Raw genomic sequence first — 12,572 nt, forward strand, 5'->3', positions numbered from 1 at the left:
TTCGGCTTGGTTTCACAACCACCGTTTCAGCGAGATCACAAACTTCGGCCCTCAGAAGACCTGGACCTTCGTCTTCCTGCTTTGCCAATTCTGCCTTGATCTCCCGTTTGTTAGGCTTCGGACAATCCTTCGCAAAGTGACCCATCTTATTGCAGTTATAGCACTTGATCTCGGAGAAGTCCAAGTTCCGTGGCTTCTGCTCTTTAGATTGGCCCGCCTTACCACGACCTTGTGGTTTGCCTTTTCTGGTTTGTCCATCGCCCTTCGTGTTGCTTGAGCCTTCACCACCATCACGCCTTCCTTTGCTACTTGGGGCCTCCCAATCTGCGCGCGAGTACATGAGTTGGTCACTACCTCCTCATTTGCCTTTCCGACAGCCACGAGCATTCTCTTCCCATGTCCGCAAGCGTCCGATCGCCTCCGTTATGGTCATGTCATCGATGTCGTAAATCTGCTCGAGCGTGCCGATGATGTACGTGAATTTATCAGTCACTGAACTGAAAAACTTCTCCACAATCTCGGTGTCCTCGAGCTTTGAACCAAGCGCGCGGATCTCTCCCACCAAAGTAGTAAGACGCATGGCATAGTCGTTCACCGATTCAGTTTCCTCCATCTACAACTTGTGACATTGGCACTTCATCACTTGTGCCCGAGCCTTGGTGACGCGATCTTCTCCGATCCTCATCTCCTTGAGTGCGTTCCATGCCTCTCTTGCCGTCTCGAACTTCGCCAATGTCATTAGCACGGAATCTGGCACGGACTGGGCTATGGCGGCCATGGCACCTTCGTCGCACTCCTCATCGACGTCGTCGTCCGTGATGGCCTCCCACACTCGAAGGGATCGTAGAATAATCTTCATCTTCACCGGCCAGACGCCGGAGTTGGCGTTGGTGAGCATCGGGTACTGGATGAGGATGTTGTGATGCACCTGGACGTTGGCGCCGCCCATCCCTCCACCACTGGTTGCTAACTTGCCGCCCTTCTTCACCTTGTCGTTGTTCTTGTTCGCCTTGGGACTGCCTTTGCCGGACTTGACCAACTCAGCGTTGTTGTCCGTCATCGTAGATCGTAGATCGTCGAGGCTCTAGATACCAATTGTTGGCTTTTGATTCCGTAGATCAAATCACCCAGCAGCTAGCCACGTACGTGCAAGAAAGCAGGCACACAGGCTGGTGGATGAGCTAGCTTGACACTGTGCTTTGATCGATCCGGCTATAAAGACGCAAGTATGTATAGGCGAAACAACAATCGAGGCGCGAGAGTCACTACAAGGATTCTGGTCTACTGCAACAAAATTTATTGCGACAACTATCTTTCGTTGTAATAAGATCCTGTATTGCCACAAAATTCTAGTTCGTGGCAACAGGATCTATAGATTGCCACATGTTTGTTTTCTCGCGCCAAGTGCTCATTCTGTTGCAATAGAAGCCATGTATTGCCACAAGGTGCATCAACGTTGTAATATGGTAGTGATATTGCGACAGTTGTGTACCGTTGCATGAATTGTTCATTTTGTTGCAAAAAGGACTAGGTATTGCAACAAAGTATACCTTTGTGGTAATATTTAGACATATATTGAAACAATTCTAACATGTGGCGCTAGACATAGATATTGTTACAATAACATGGCTTTGTATTGCAACAAAAACATGTATTGTTGTAATAGGGCGACTTTTTGCCTCACCTACGTTGTGTTGCAATAACTAGTACATATTGCGACAATTGTGCATCCATGGTAATACATACAACATATTGCAACAACCCTCTAGTGTTGCCAAAAAGGAGCAACATATTGCAACGATATTCTCTACCATGCTCTTGATTTTGTTTCTTTATTTATTATACTATTTCTCAGGATGTGATTCAAGGGACGCACTAGTTTATAAGATATTATATGACGAAGTACTTTTAAATACACATTAAACATATCGTTGAATTATTTTTGAATACGCATTGAATATTTTAGTAATATACGTTGAAGAATTCACAATACATAATTAACATTTATAGTTTTTTTTGAAAAAAATCTTAATACATAATGACGGTGCAGCCCACCAGGGCGGCTACATGTACGAGGTCAGTGTTCGCTACAAGTTAGCTTAGTATTCCATCGTGTTTGACAAAATTTATCTGGTTTAATTCGAGTTTGTTTGGAATGGATGCAAGGACGGTTGTTCGGTGGACTACCAGATCACCATCCAAGATCGAGTTTTGAAGCCACAGGAACTGGGAGAGATCGAGAGGGGAGAAGAGATTAAAGGGAAGAAGGAAGCCATGACATCAAGAAGAGATTGATACGCGACAAAGGAAGAAGAGAAAAACGGACGACAATCATGACAGGCAACCATCAAAGGATAAATTTTGTATTTTGACCCTTTTCTGAAAGTTGATCGAGATCTGATCCCAGATTGGAAAACTTTCGAGATCTGACTCTTTTCGTATTGCAGGGGTCCATAAGGGTATGGTATAACAACATACCGTCGAGGACCTTGATGGTAGGATGCATATCCTACTGTAATATTTTTCTAAGTATCGAATACAGCGCGTGTTCGCACCTACGTCGGACATCTTGGCGGTAGAGTTGTATAGGCTACCGTCAACATATTTGACGATAAGGATGCGTCATGCTGACGTGGATAAGTTTTTTACCGTCAGGAACCTCGACGATAGGATGTTATACCCTAACACCATGAGCCCCGACTATAGGAAAAAGATTAGATTCCAATTTTTTATAAATTAATGTCAAATCTTGATAACTTTCATAAAAGATCGAAATACGAAATTTTACCACCACTAGACGGGCGCCCCATCAAAACCCCACCGGCCGCGTCTCCTCCTCTGCACGAGCTCTTCATCATGCGGCGCGCTTCATTAGACACCCGAACTGTCGCGTCAGGTCCTTCAAATATCTGAAATCTGTTTTAAATTGTTATATGCTTATGTTTGAATATCCTGAATGTAAATTATCATTTTAAGTAGTTCGCTGTGTTATCCATAGAGCATTTTTTTATTAGAAATCACCATGTGTATTGTACTTGTTTCTTAAATTTGCCATGCCAAACGTGTTGTACGTTCCACGACATTTTTATATAACTTGCCATGGCAAATTTATTTTTTGTTTCTGCGATACCAATTTTTGCTTATTAAAGATGATGGCAATTTTTCGTAGCACAACACAAACTGGATTTTATTTGTCAAAGCGATAGAAAAGAAAAGAAACTGAGCTTTTCTTCTGATTTGCACGGGGCGATGGACAATATTCAGGCCATGGGTTTCCCATCGAACGATGTTGTTCGTTGAGGTCGATCCTCTTACCCAAGGACTCGTTCGGTCTGGCGGGGTCTGGGGATTTCCCGTTGGTGTGTACTTTTTAACCTCCTGCTAAAAGATCCTCAATTAGTCTGAATTAGTGTCTTTGTTCCCACCAAAAAAATAGTCTATATCTAACCTTCCCGCTAAATACCTTCCTAACAACCCACGATTATTGTTCTATCTACTCCCTCCGTTCCTAAATATAAGTATTTAAAGAAGTTTCATTAGTGGACTACATACGGATGTATATAGACATACTTTAGAGTGTAGATTCATTCATTTTGCTCCATATGTAGACTATCTTAAAAGACTTATATTTAGGAACGGAGGGAGTATAAACCAAACCACGACGTCTTCATGGGCGATTGGATCTGAGCTCTCGTCCCTGGTTCCTCTCTACTGCCCCCCGTCATGACGGCATCAACGCAGCAAACCACACTTGAGTCAGCTGCACGGGGTCAGGTTATTCTTCCTCAGTTCCTCCTGATCTCCTCCCATCCTAGAACCTCCAGATTTCCTTGATCTCGCCCTCCTCCCTCTCCTCTACGCTCGCTGGCGTGGGCCGCCTCTTTGTGTCCTCGGCCATGCTGCCCAGGAGCGATGTGGTCTGGCGTCGGCGCCGACGGAGTTCCCATCTTTCCCCCATGCATCGCGACCGCAGTGTCATCAATCCCGTGTCTGGACCAAGCACGACACCATGTCGGTGTTGCTCGCCACATGGCCGGCCCGGAGGAGGAGACATTGCGACCAGGTTTATCACAAAGCCGCATCCCTAAACCTCCATAGCAAGCACGATAGATCAGTATTTTTTTGGTATTCCCTACTCCATTGCAAGCCGCATCCTTAAACCTTCATAGAATGATGTATCGCTGAACCTGCAATTAGCCAGTGCTGTACACCTGTCTCTTGTTTTTGACTGAACATGCATGTCAAGTTTAGTTGGCTGAACCTGCAAGCCACTTCAATTGGCTGAACCTATAAAGTGTATTTAATTACAGTATGATGTTCAGAGTAACATCATGCTCTTGTTTTTATATTAAATTCGCTGCAGTCTTAGATTGTCAATATTTTTGGGCGTCTCCTGCTCTCCCTCTTTTAGATTTAGTTTTTGGTCTCATACTGAAGCTGCTAGATGTAATGTAGACTCAGGGCCAGAACAGAGAAGAAGCAGAGCAGGTTCATCACCCCTGAACCTCCATAGCACGTCCTGTAGATCAGTCTTCTTTTTTGGTATTCGGCAGCCAATTAGGCTGCAACTTGTCTTCCTTCCAAGTGCGTGGCACCTAGATCGACATCTCTCTGCAGTTTTTGTTAGATTGCATAGGCTGAATTGAAGTCAGTGTCGTGAGGATTCAGATAAAATTCCATCTAGATGTGTTTTTTGTTAATATGTGTTTGTATGATCATCAAAGCTATAATTACATTCAGAGAGCCACAACTCTTGTACATCATCAGGAATATCACCGATCATGTTTGGGTGCTAGCTCTCTGTTTCACTATACAGGCCAACATGTGTGGGGAACATGATATTTCTTGATCTCGATTCACTTGGTTATATTTCTTGTTCGCCTATAATTTCAAGATGGTTTAGCTGACAGCTCGCATGTAATTTCAAGGTGGTTATAAATCTGCACTTTTACCTCTCTATAATTATTAATCCCTTAAAAAGTTATTTTGAGTGTGGCTAGACTGGATGGTTGAAATCATATATATACATTTGTTCTCTCCCAGATCATGTAGCAGTGTGATTATTTTTTGCAGTTTTCCTAAGTATCCTGTTTTCTTATTCTAGCTTTTGTATTGTTGCATTGACAACGCTGGGGAGATTTTACACTCAAGGAAGATTGAGCAATCGGAGTATATATATTGACGTATGATGATAAATGAACAATGTCGAATTATCTTCTAAATTTGTGTGGTATATTTTCTGCTCAAAAAAATTTGTATGATTAAGCATGTCTATTGGTAAGCCCTCTCCGGTTTTAGATTTGTGGTCAGATCGTTGTATATAGGCTGACTAAACTGAGTTTATGATAAGGGAAATAAACTGACTAAACTTACTGTATGAATGAAACTGAGAGTGAAGTAGTATTTCTTTGTACTATTGCATAGCTTGACATGAAAAAGTAAGCTCTATGGGATGAGATCACCGATTCATTTTAATTGTATAATTTGTTCTCTGCATTATTGGGATACGGAGGATTCAAGCTGAAAAATATATTCAATGGAATAGTGGACTTAAGATCATGCAAAATATTATCGCAAGCTAGCATCTAGGATCAAAAGAAGACAATCATAGATAATTTTCCTGTCACTTTTTTATGCCTACTTTAAATATTGTGTTTCTTTTGATATTTTTTTCAAATTATGATATTGCCTACAGAATGGCACAAGGATGAATTCAACACAAGATCCTGATGGTAGGAGACCGAGTACAATACAACGACAACTTGGTAATAACATCTATGTTCACTTGAATTTATGCCACATCAGACTAGGTAATTAACATTTTGGGTTAACATGCAGTTTGGGGTGCGTCAGGTAATGTCCACCCTTGAGAGGAAAGAAATGACGCACATGACTCCTGCTCTCTTGTTTGATCGTATGGTCCAGATACATTTTTTCTATTTTTGCACCACAGCTATAGATTCTATACTAGTTGCTCCCAGAACTACACTATATTCTTTATACAAATTTCTTTCGGGAAAAATTTATGGAGTTAGATTCACCTATCATTCGACATTTTTGATACATCAAACATATAATGTAGGTGCTTCTGTGGTTACAGTATAGACTCACAGTAAGCATAGCTTTGCAATTCTAACGATATATTGTGATAGGTTTTCTTCATAGACCATAATAGTCGAGTTAGTCTGACGACATTTATTTTTAACAATGTGGCTGGAATAATGGTATGTTATATGTTATGCTGGTCTCCTTAACTATAATTTTTTTTTTGATTTCTTGATAGCAGGATCCAAAGAAGTAGCTAGACTGGACTCGAGATCACAGAAGACCCCAAAAATTAGCTGGACTGGAATCAAGATCACAGACAGTTTAGTAATTAGGATGGCTTTCTGTCAAAAAAACTTAATTAGGATGGATGGGTTACATTTGAGTTTCATTTGATGGTTTGCTATGACAATTATAAACTTTATGAATCTATATATTACTTCCTCTCTAAATTAATATAAGAGCGTTTAGATCACTTTTAGTGATCTAAACGTTCTTATATTAGTTTACGGAGGGAGTATATGTATGGTTTTTAATATTGTAATTGAATGCCTGTAAAATTTTACCACAACCCACTTTTGGTTGCCACATGTTAGCACCACGGAAAATAGTGTTGCGTTAAATCTCAGTTGCCATACCTACCTATTCTATTGCACTAGGATGTTGCAACATAGCACTTTATATTGTCAGAATAGATTTGGCACCACAATTGTTTTGCATGGTGTGACCAACGTAAGTTTTGTTGTAATAGAGTATCGCCACGAAAACTTTACATTGTCGTAGTATCTTCTCCCTACAAACATGTTGCTCGTTGTGATAACTATTTGCTGCCGTCAAGCTATGTTTTGTTGAAATAGAGCATCGCCATGAAAAGTTTAAATTGTCACAACCGTTTCTCGCTACAAAATTTTTACCTGTTGTGATACCTATTTATCACCACCAAAACGAGTTTGTTGCAATTTCCGGTTACAACGAATGGAATATTTGTTACCATAAGTTAATACCACAAGTGTTGCAGTTCGTGGCAAAACTCCTAATGCCACGAAAACAAGGATTTTCGCCATAGTTTGTTGCCACGATTGACTATTGCCACAGAAGAGCATGCGCCACAAAACGAGCATGGCTAAACAAGAGTGTGTCGTCCCTGTTGCTCTATTGCTTTGATCTCTGATCTGGTATTACAAGGGTTGGGGTTGGCGCATATATATATGCTAAGAATAGGCTACTGCTAATCCTACTCGGTTTGCAATACTACTACTAATCCTACTCGGTTTGCAATACTAACCAAACTAGGACACACGCATACGTTTAGACTACAACTAGGTTAATTACTACATACACTTCGGATCAGAGAGATGGTTTTGGCGGCGGCGGCATGCGTCAATCGTGGTGATGGGATCGAGGCCTGGGCACGATCGTTCGTGGGTGTAGGGCAGAAAACGAAAACCGATGAGAAGAAGGAACGTGGGGAGAGGTCAACCAATAGACGTAGAAAACCAGGAAAATCGTGCGGTGGAGCATGAAAAAACCGTTGGGAGGAGGAATTCGTGTGGGGCTATTTTTCTAGCGATAGCGAGGAGGAGGGTGTTGGTCGAACCATCACCACGACGACAGATCCCCCTTTAATAGTAGATATATATACTTACATTTATCTAAATTCAACGTATCCTAGATCCCGACGTTATCTTGTTTCATCGGGATTCGACGGGGACCGAACTGCGCAACCACCTCGACCGCTCTACGCTGCTTCACTTATGTCATCCTCCTCTCGTCGGTCGCACCTCACCCATCGATTGACCGCTGGGACAACCATGTCTATCAGTTGGCCGGATCATCCCTCGCCCAACAGCTCCTCGGCGAGCCTCTGTTGGTTAGCAAGTGCGATGACCGATGTCGTATGGTGGCTAGTGCTGCGCCGCATCTCGAGCATGTCCAAACATCCGGATGAGTTTTTTACAAGTGTGAAATGGACGAAGTGAATCCAAATATGTGTTTTCTTCAAAGGTGCTGGCGGTCATAGAACTTGTGTTGCGGGTGCACTTAAGTCCCACTACTTGCAAACCGAAAAAACCCGTCACAGAACTTGCGTTTCGGGCTTATCTAGGTCACAACCGCTAGTTGGACCGGTCCGCTGCCCGGTTTTCTTCGTTCACGGTCACGCGAGGCTCACGTGTGAGGTTATTTTTGCACAGAAGACCCTAGTCGTTTTGCTAATCACTTGGAGACGTCCCTGCCTTAGGACAGATGAGGGAGGCGACAGGCGGCCGCGGTGCTGGTGCGTCGAGCTCGTCGGCGGCAAGTAATGAGATGATGGAGGTGATGGAGAGGTTGCCGAAGTTGAGGACAAAAGATGTTTGCCAGCCGATCTACGGTTAGTTCTCTGTCTCTTTCCCCTCCCGTCCCGTAGGTTTAGTTTTCCTCCCCCTCAGCGGCCGATCTAGGGTTAATCTTCCATGATTTTCGCAATGTAGGTTCGGATTCAGTGAAGTTCAGTATTGAGATGCATCATGGTGGCTTTTTCATGGGAAAAGGAATTAATTTGGCTTATTTGGATGAAAAAGTAGCATTCTTTGATAACCTTGATAGGAACACTTTCTGCAATGATATTATTGACTATATGTTGGGTCAGCTGAGATATCCACCTGGTGAGTTGGACATTGTTTTCTGGTGCCCACCTGGTAAGACAATTTCAGAAATGGTGGCAATTGATTTTGAAGTGGACTGTTTGAAGATGGCTAAAGCTACTGTTAATTCAAAGGTGCTTGTTTTGTTTGTGAAGCATGTGAAAACAACTGAGATTAAAAAATTGGAGGAGGAGGAAGATGACATTGCTTATAGGGTTGGGCCTGAATTGCCTGAAGTAATACTTAGCCCTATGAGGCAAGAGAAAAGGAGGCATATGAAAAAAGAGAGCAACACAGCTACTACAAACTAAAAGGGGCAGGAAAACAAAGCCTACTGATAAGATGTTGCAACAGATAGAAGAAATGATGGAGAAGGCAAAGAAAAAGAAGTCCAAAAAGATTGTTGATGAGTCTGGAGATGTGGACTTCTGAGTGATCCTAACAGTAAGTATCAGCACATCAATTTTGGAAACGTTGCAAATAATTAGAATGGATGCTCACAACATTGTTTGTTTGTTTACTAGCACATCAAACAAAAAACTATGAGGCCACAAATGGACCCAACATAGATCAAAGAAAGCATGGTGCACATATTGTCACATGAGGTAAAAGAATTAGAACTAAATTTATAATTATCTTTGAAAATAGGTCACTAATTGTTCCTATTAACTCCTCTCACAGGGACCTGCAAAAGGAGTTCCTATTAACAGGGCTCACATAATACCAGAAGAAAGTGCATTTGTAGTAGAGAGCAGAACCAACTTATCTGTGCCCACTGGTGGTGCACATCTAGCAACAACTTCAACAACTACAGGAGTGAGAGGAGCACATGCAGCAACAACTTCGACAACCACAGGAGTAAGAGTAGCATCAACATCTGGCAGTGGCAGAGGCAGAGGTAGAAGAGGAGGTGGAGGAACAAGAGGAAGCAGATCAAGGAGAAGTGCAGCTACTACAAGGTTGTTGCAAAGAGCAAAGAAACCAACCAAGACAAGGGGTTTGCAGTGTCTACTATTTGGTGAAGGAACAAGCTCACAAACTGTGGAAGATGAAGTCCAGACCACACAAGGAGCTCCAGAAATTGAAGAGTGAAATTGAAATGTCCAACTGTTGTTTTTTATCTTTATTGTGTACTAAGTTATTATGACTTTTGGTACTGGAACTATTATGACTAAGTTCAGTACTGGAACTGTTATGACTTATGGTGAAGGAAGGAAGTAAGTTCAGTACTGAAACTATGTTGTAGCAGATCATTTGTTTGTTGTTTACTGAAACAAGTCCAACTGACATCTCCAGTACATCATGAACAAATAGAATTCTAGTGCAAATAGACATTTCTTAGCATAATTTAACAAGGTCTGCCAGTACATCATAACAAGATAGCTATTACAGTGCTATTACAATCACAACATCAAATAAGATAACTATTACAGTGCTCTTAAGCTTTGCCATTTGTTCCAGGGCCAGTGCCATCTATCTTGCCTCGCCAGGTTGCAAATGTGTGCTTGCGTGTTAGATCAACACCTTCGTCAGGGAGGAATTCATCAGCCAAACCTTCTGTTAGCAATGGCCCACGGTCAATGACCTCCTTCACATGCATGATCACAGTATAATCGATGCATTGACGATCAGTTGGAGAGAGCGGACGCGGCGGTGAATGAGCATTCTCGTCATCAGAGTCTGGCTTCCAAGGTTGCAGAACAGGTGCAGGCACAGACACAGTAAGCACCTTCGGCACTGCACTAGGATTGCGTAGCCACGCCGTGCAATGCAGCAACCACTTGTCTGTAGAAGGGAGCATGTCGATGAGCTCGCCGTCGACACCTGCGAGCACCAGCTTTACAGTGTCTTCATCCCACGCCTCTTCCGGTAGCCCCTCCAAACTAAGCGTCGTCTTGTACGGCAGCTGCGACGGCTTGCCACGCGACCAGCTTGACCACCTCTGAAAACCAATCCTGCTTCCGCCGCAGCGCAACTGTTCCGATGCGTACACCACACGAGTGCAATCCTCCACTGAATGGAACCGCAAAAAGAAGTGGAATGGTGGGCTGGTTATCTCCACTGTCATCTGCGACGGCAGGATGCCACACTCGAACTCTACCGCCGCGGCGAGTGCCTCCGGCGTCACCTTCGTCCGTGGCTGTCCGATGATGACGGCATACGATGCATGCCCCAGGAACGCCCGCCCGAGCACCGCCATGCCAGAAGGGCGAGCGATGAGAACGCGGCCGCGTTCGGGCCGCATCTCCGGCTCACTGCGCTGCCACACCTCTTGGGGGAAGATCTGCGAGTCCGGGATGCGAGACGCGGACGAACTCCCTCCAGTTGCCGCGCCGCCTGCACCTCCAACAAAGGCCACATCACTGCCACCCACGCCGCCTCCCATTTCGCCGACCACGAGTTCGGATCTGGAAGGAGGAGCTAGCAAACAGAGCAAGGAAAACAGAGGAAGGGGAAAAAGATTTTATCAGATGTAAAATGTGCAATACGCCCCTCATCGTTAATCACCAGGGTCTTCTGTGCAAAAATAACCTCACAAGTGAGCCTCGCGTGACCGCGAACGAAGAAAACCGGGCAGCGGACCGGTCCAACTGGCGGTTGTGACCTAGATAAGCCCGAAACGCAAGTTCTGTGACGGGTTTTTTCGGTTTGCAAGTAGTGGGACTTAAGTGCACCCGCGACACAAGTTCTATGACCACCAGCGCCTTTTACTCCAATTTTAAACTCGTTGTTTGCTTCAAAATTTATGTAGAAAGAATGTAAGTTTTGATATTGGAAAGAAGAATACACACAACTGAGCACTTTCTTTTTGCAGACAACGGTTGAATTACGATCCAGACAACGACGAAAAGAATTATCAAATCATTCACGGATGCACGTGAAAGAAAGATATCTATCGATAAAGATAAATCTATTTGATGTTTGTGCACTAGTTGTTAGAGGCGAGACTGCAAAGAACACAATGTCCAAGTATGAGGCGGCAGATAAGAAATAGGTGTGCAAACTCGAGAAGCCAAGAAGAGTAACAATATAGCAATGAGCATGACATGAAGAAAGTATTGTTCGGACTAGTAGGAGCAGCCAACAAAGTGGTGTTTCTATTATAACATGTAATTTTTCTTGTAGTTTTCTTTAGATTAGTTCTCTTAGAAAAGAAATAGTGAAGTCTAGGACGAAGATGCCATTTAATGAAATAATTGAGTCATGAAGTGTAATTCGATGGCGCAAAACTAAATGTATTTGTGTTAATTTTCACAAGGAGTTAATTTTTTAGGGTTTGGTTAGAAATCATAATGTTTTCAAGGAGCAAATATAGGGAGTTAAAGGATAACATGCCATCTAGGGACATAAATTTTAAGGGGTCGGTTAGAGATGTTATAAGGACGTCTCCGATGTGTAGGAAACAAGGGTCATGTGCAATGACATTTGGACATGCAAAGATTATGGAGAAAGATCTTTAGGATGCTGCTAAGTGATGGTTGATTGGCTTCAGCCTCCCGATCAGCCCCCTTCCAAGCTATCAGATCCAATGCACATCAACGGTCAAGTTATTACTATGAGAACCTACCCTGTGTGTGCTCCGGTACGACAGTCGGTATCATGCGCGCCCACAAACTCCCTGAGCGGACTTTTTTGCCATCGGCATTTCTTCGAACACCTGTCAGGCGTCGAAGCACCATCTCCTGAGCATCGTTGGGTCGTCGATAGTCACTTGTTGAGAGCTCCTAGTCGAAATGGAAAAGAGAAAAATGTGGTGATTTCTAGGGAAACTGATTCGTGTATCTTCAATCGTTTGTAGCCAAGTATTGTTGGTAAAATGTCTATGTCATTATAGCTACCATACAATTATCCAATGGGTACTATCTATGCAATAGGAGGTGAGCAAATAAATATAACTGTTCT

This window comes from Hordeum vulgare, chromosome 6H (assembly GCF_904849725.1).
Source record: "Hordeum vulgare subsp. vulgare chromosome 6H, MorexV3_pseudomolecules_assembly, whole genome shotgun sequence".
NCBI classification, from domain to species: domain Eukaryota; kingdom Viridiplantae; phylum Streptophyta; class Magnoliopsida; order Poales; family Poaceae; genus Hordeum; species Hordeum vulgare.